Genomic DNA, 6,402 nt, shown 5'->3' with positions numbered 1-6,402 from the left:
CACATATACATAGCGTGTGAAATATATAAATAAATAAATGAGCAGAAAGAAAATTGAACCGTAGTGTCAACTGCATTCTAGGTCCCACGGTGTGTTTTCTTACAGACAGTCTCGTTCCCAAGATTGACCGCAGATCAGACTGCACACTAGGTCATAAGTAAAGTACAATAGTTGATAATCTTGCACTTATCATTGGGATGTCAGCGTTCACATAGCCATCAATCCTCTAACACTCTCACTGGGCGAAAACTCACCAGTATGACAAGTCGAGTGGAGGAGTGGCCCAACTACCACATCTTCTCTGATTGGTTACAGACATCAAAGTCCGTTCCTTGTTGGCCAAGCAAAGTTCACGCTGAGAGAGCAAATTATCCACGCTAAACACAGTGTAGCGGATCTTACCACAGATGTACCGTATAATGACTTTATACATCCAACACTCATATATAGTGTGTAGCGAGTCTTACAACAGATGTACCATTCTTTTGGAATAGCTTGTACTGCTCACTCTGCTGCGGATCACCATCGCATCAAACAAATAGAGAGTCTTGCAATTTCAATAGTGTAGCTCCACACAGCAATGTCTTGCTATAAGTGCAGGCAAAGTTTTAAGCTAGTCAGCCGTGTAACTGATGATTACCACATTGAAGGACCTTGGAGATGGTCGACTTACTTCAAGGTTAAAGACACATAGGTGCCAAACACACAAGTGCCAACGCACGTTTCACCCCCACACAGGGGCTCTCTCTATTTTTATATATGTACATTTGTGAAAAAGTTAACAATTTTTTTTATTTGATCACAAATGATGGCATAAAATATACCAAAATAGGCTTAGATCAATACTTTTTGTTGTCTACTAAAAAAAATTATATAGTTAAATATAAAAAGGAGGCTCTATTTCTATTTAAATGTAGTGATGGCAAAAATACTAAAAATGCTCTGGTCTTTTGGGGAAGTTTTTGTCTGAAATGCCCGGTCCTTAAAGGGACACTAACCCCACATTTTTTCTTCATGATTTAGATAGAGCATGCAATTTTAAGCAACTTTCTAATTTACTCCTATTATCAATTTTTCTTCGTTCTCTTGCTATCTTTATTTAAAAAGCAGGAATGTGACGCATAGGAGCCGGCCCATTTGGGGTTGAGAACCTGGGTTATGCTTGCTTATTGGTGGGTAAATGTAATCCTCCAATAAGAAAGTGCTATCCATGGTGCTGAACCTAAAATGGGCTGGCTGCTAAGATTTACATTCCTGCTTTTAAAATAAAGATAGCAAGAGAACAAAGAAAAATTGATAATAGGAGTAAATTAGAAAGTTGCTTAAAACTTCATGCTCTATCTGAATCATGGAAGAAGAAAAAAATTGGTTTAGTGTCCCTTTAACCCCTTAACGACCGAGGACGTGCAGGGTACGTCCTCAAAAAAAAGGCAGTTAACGCCTGAGGACGTACCCTGCACGTCCTCTGTGTGGAAAGTATTTTATTACTGGCAGACTTTCTGCCAGTACTTAAGATGGCGGGGACAATTGTGGGGTGGGGGAGGGAGAGCTGTTTGGGAGGGATCAGGGGGTGGCATGTGTCAGGTGGGAGTCTGATCTCTACACTAAAGCTAAAATTAACCCTGCAAGCTCCCTACAAACTACCTAATTAACCCCTTCACTACTGGCCATAATACACATGTGATGCGCAGCAGCATTTAGCGGCCTTCTAATTACCAAAAAGCAACGCCAAAGCCATATATGTCTCCTATTTCTGAACAAAGGGGATCCCAGAGAAGCATTTACAACCATTTGTGCCATAATTGCACAAGCTGTTTGTAAATAATTTTAGTGAGAAACCTAAAGTTTGAAAAAGTGAACAATTTTTTTTTTATTTGATTGCTTTTGGCGGTGAAATGGTAGCATGAAATATACTAAAATGGGCCTAGATCAATACTTGGGGTTGTCTACTACACTACACTAGAGCTAAAATTAACCCTAGAAGTTCCCTACATGCTCCCTAATTAACCCATTCACTGCTGGGCATAATACACGTGTGGTGCGCAGTGGCATTTAGCAGCCTTCTAATTACCAAAAAGCAAAGCCAAAGCCATATATGTCTGCTATTTATGAACAAAGGGGATCCCAGAGAAGCATTTACAACCATTTATGCCATAATTTCATGAGTTGTTTGTAAATAATTTCAGTGAGAAATCTAAAGTTTGTGAAAAAATTTGTGAAAAAGTGAAAAAAATTTTTTATTTGATCGCATTCGGCGCTGAAATGGTGGCATGAAATATACCAAAATGGGCCTAGATCAATACTTTGGGATGTCTTCTAAAAAAAAATATATACATGTCAATGGATATTCAGAGATTCCTGAAAGATATTAGTGTTCTAATGTAACTAGCGCTAATTTTGAAAAAAAGTGGTTTGGAAATGGCAAAGTGCTACTTGTATTTATTGCCCTATAACTTGCAAAAAAACCAAAGAACATGTAAACATTGGGTATTTCTAAACTCAGGACAAAATTTAGAAACTATTTAGCATGGGTGTTTTTTGGTGGTTGTAGATGTGTAACAGATTTTGGGGGTCAAAGTTAGAAAAAGTGTGTTTTTTTCCATTTGTTCCTCATATTTTATAAAAATTTTTATAGTAAATTATAAGATATGATGAAAATAATGGTATATTTTGAAAGTTTATTTAATGGCGAGAAAAACTGTATATAATATGTGTGGGTACAGTAAATGAGTAAGAGGAAAATTTCAGCTAAACACAAACACCGCAAAAGTGTAAAAATAGCCTTGGTCCCAAACGGACAGAAAATGGAAAAGTGCTGTGGTCATTAAGGTGTTAACCCCTTAAGGACAAGGCCATTTTTCAATTTCTTTCCCTTAAGGACCAGGGCTATTTTTACATTTCTGCGGTGTTTGTGTTTAGCTGTAATTTTCCACTTACTCATTTACTGTACCCATACATATTATATATCGTTTTTCTCGCTATTAAATGGACTTTCTAGAGATACCATTATTTTCATCATATCTTATAATTTATTATAAAAAAAATTATAAAATATAAGGAAAAAAATGGAAAAAAACCCCACTTTTTCTAACTTTGACCCCCAAAATCTGTTACAAATCTACAACCACCAAAAAACACCCATGCTAAATAGTTTCTAAATTTTGTCCTGAGTTTAGAAATACCCAATGTTCACATGTTCTTTGCAAGTTATAGGGCAATAAATACAAGTAGCACTTTGCTATTTCCAAACCACTTTTTTTCAAAATTAGCGCTAGTTACATTGGGACACTGATATCTTTCAGGAATCCCTGAATATCCCTTGACATGTATATATTTTTTTTTAGCAGACATCCCAAAGTATTGATCTAGGCCCATTTTGGTATATTTCATGCCACCCTTTCACCGCCAAATGAGATCAAATAAAAAAAAAAATGTTCACTTTTTCACAATTTTTTTCACAAACTTTAGGTTTCTCACTGAAATTATTTGCCAACAACTTGTGTAATTATGGCATAATAGGTTGTAAACACTTCTCTGGGATCCCCTTTGTTCAGAAATAGCAGACATATATGGCTTTGGCGTTGCTTTTTGGTAATTAGAAGGCCGCTAAATACCGCTGTGCACCACACGTGTATTATGTCAAGCAGTGAAGGGGTTAATTAGGGAGCATGTAGGGAGCTTCTAGGGTTAATTTTAGCTTTAGTGTAGTGTAGTAGACAACCCCAAGTATTGATCTAGGCCCATCTTGGTATATTTCATGCCACCATTTCACCGCCAAATGCAATCAAATGAAAAAAAAAAAAAAAAGTTACCTTTTTCACAATTTTAGGTTTCTCACTGAAATTATTTACAAACAGCTTGTGCAATTATGGCACAAATGACTGTAAAAGCTTCTCTGTGATCCCCTTTGTTCAGAAATAGCAGACATATATGGCTTTGGCGTTGCTTTTTGGTAATTAGAAGGCCGCTAAATGCAGCTGCGCACCACATGTGTATTATGCCCAGCAGTGAAGGGGTTAATTAGGGAGCTTGCAGGGCTAATTTTAGCTTTAATGTAGAGATCAGCCTCCCACCTGACACCCCCTGATCCCTCCTAAATAGCTCTCTTACCTCCCCCACGCCACAATTGTCCCTGCCATCTTAAGTACTGGCAGAAAGTCTGCCAGTACTAAAATAAAAGGTATTTCCAAAAAAATTAAAATTTTTTTTTAGCATATTTACATATGCTGATGTTTAGGATCCCCCCTTAGCCCCCAACCTCCCGGATCCCCCCTCAAACAGCTCTCTAACCCTCCCCCTCTAACGTATTGGTAGCCATCTTGGGTACTGGCAGCTGTCTTCCAGTACCCAGTTTACAATAAAATATATTTTTTATTATTTTTTTTATAATTTTCCTGTAGTGTAGCTTGCCCCCCACCTCCCTCCCTCCGAGATCCCTTAGATCATTTTTATTTATTTATTTTTTCCCCACTTTCTGTTCAAATTTTTTATGCAGTGTAGCGGTTCCCACCTGCTCCCTACCCATGCGCACGCTCCGTGCACGCGTGCGCTCCCGTGCGCGCGTCCCGGTGATCCCGCCAATGATCCCGCCCCCCCCGCCTCCCAGACCTGCTCCCATCCACCAACGATACCGGCCATCGATGTCCGGTGCAGAGAGGGCCACAGAGTGGCTCTCTCTGCATCGGATGGCCAAGGAGAGTTATTGCTGGACCCCTCGATGTCGAGGCATCACTGCAATAACCGGAAAGCGTCTGGAAGCGATCAGGATCGCTTCCAGCCACTTTAAACCCTAATGTCGTACAGGGTACGTCGCTGGTCTTTAAAGACCAGGTTGTGTGCGACGTACCCTGTACAACATGCGTCGTTAAGGGGTTAAGACACTTATAAATTCACTTCTATTTTCAAATGTGCTACATTCTCTTGGTATCCCTTGTTGAAAAAGAATACGCACTTATCCTACACTAGTGGGAGCTAGCTGCTGATTGGTGCCTGCACACTTTTGTCTCTTGTGATTGGCTAACTAGATGTGTTCATCTAGTTGCTAGTAGTGTAATGCTGTTGCTTCAGCAAAGGTAAATAAGATAATGAAGCAAATCTGATAATAGAAATAAACTGGAAAGTTGTTTAAAATTGTTTTCTTATGCGAGTTATCCACACAAATTATTTGCTGCTTTTCAACAGACCAAGCACTTTAGAAAATAACTTCAGTTTGCATTAAAACCCAAATATGGTAAAAAGTAATGATCTCAAATGTAACATATAAGATTTTTTATTACATACAGCAACACATTAAAGGGATAGAAAACCCCAAAATGTTCTCTTTCATGATTTGGATACAACATACAATTTTTAAACAACATTCCAATTACTTCTATTATCAAATTTGCTTAATTCTCTTGTTATCCTTTTCTGAATAAATTGCAGTGCACTACTGGCAGCTAGCTGGACACATCCAGTAAGCCAATCACAAGAGACAAATGTGTGCAAACACCAATCAGCAGCCAGCTCCCACTAGTGTAGGATATGTGCGTATTCTTATTCAACAAGGGATTACAAGAGAACAAAGCACATTTGAAAATAGAAGTGAATTTAAAAGTGTCTTAAAATTACATGCTCTAGCTGAATGATACAAGTTTAATTTTAAAACAGTAGAAAGGGAGACAGCGCACATCCGACTCAAGGTAGTAGTTTATTTGATGAAAGAAGACACACACTAGTAATAGAACTTACTAGATGGTAGATAAAAATAAGCCTAAAATAGTGTGGTATTAAAATTCACAATAGGAATATGGCAGCATCAGTCCAATCGGAAGGAGCCGTCTACGTTCAGAGGATTCAAAAGTTCCCGGCTATTGCTACGAATGCGTGATTAACAGGACACGTCACTGAGCGTCCTTCCAGCTGGTGCTACGGATCCACAGGATGACCAAAAAGCTCAACGCGTTTCGCCAGTGACAGCCTGGCCTTTTGACAATCCTCTAAAAAAATATTGTGTGGCAATAGTTTTATATTACAGTGTAATGGGTAACAGTGAGCAGAAAAAAAACTTGTATTTATTTTTCACTACCACCAATGTCTTCACCGTCTGCAGCACACCAGGCTTTATGGTTAGTTGTGCAGCACATTATCTAATTATTAAGCACTACACTGCAGAACTAAAGGCTGGTGTACTGCAGGGGGCGTAGCAGACATTGGTGCCAGTGAGTGCAAAACATTATGTCATTAATAAGGTGTTTTTCCATAACCATTGTCACCAGTTCCATATACTTTATCTATCTTACCCACACACCTCATCCCCAGCACCTTATATACACACACTTAACAGAGATTCCTACTTACATAGATGGCTAGCCGAGTCAATATAAACATTACCAAAAACTATATTGGGCTAGACTGTAAATG

Source organism: Bombina bombina, chromosome 4 (assembly GCF_027579735.1).
Source record: "Bombina bombina isolate aBomBom1 chromosome 4, aBomBom1.pri, whole genome shotgun sequence".
Classification (NCBI taxonomy): Eukaryota; Metazoa; Chordata; class Amphibia; order Anura; family Bombinatoridae; genus Bombina; species Bombina bombina.
Note: the sequence above shows the minus strand (reverse complement) of the source record.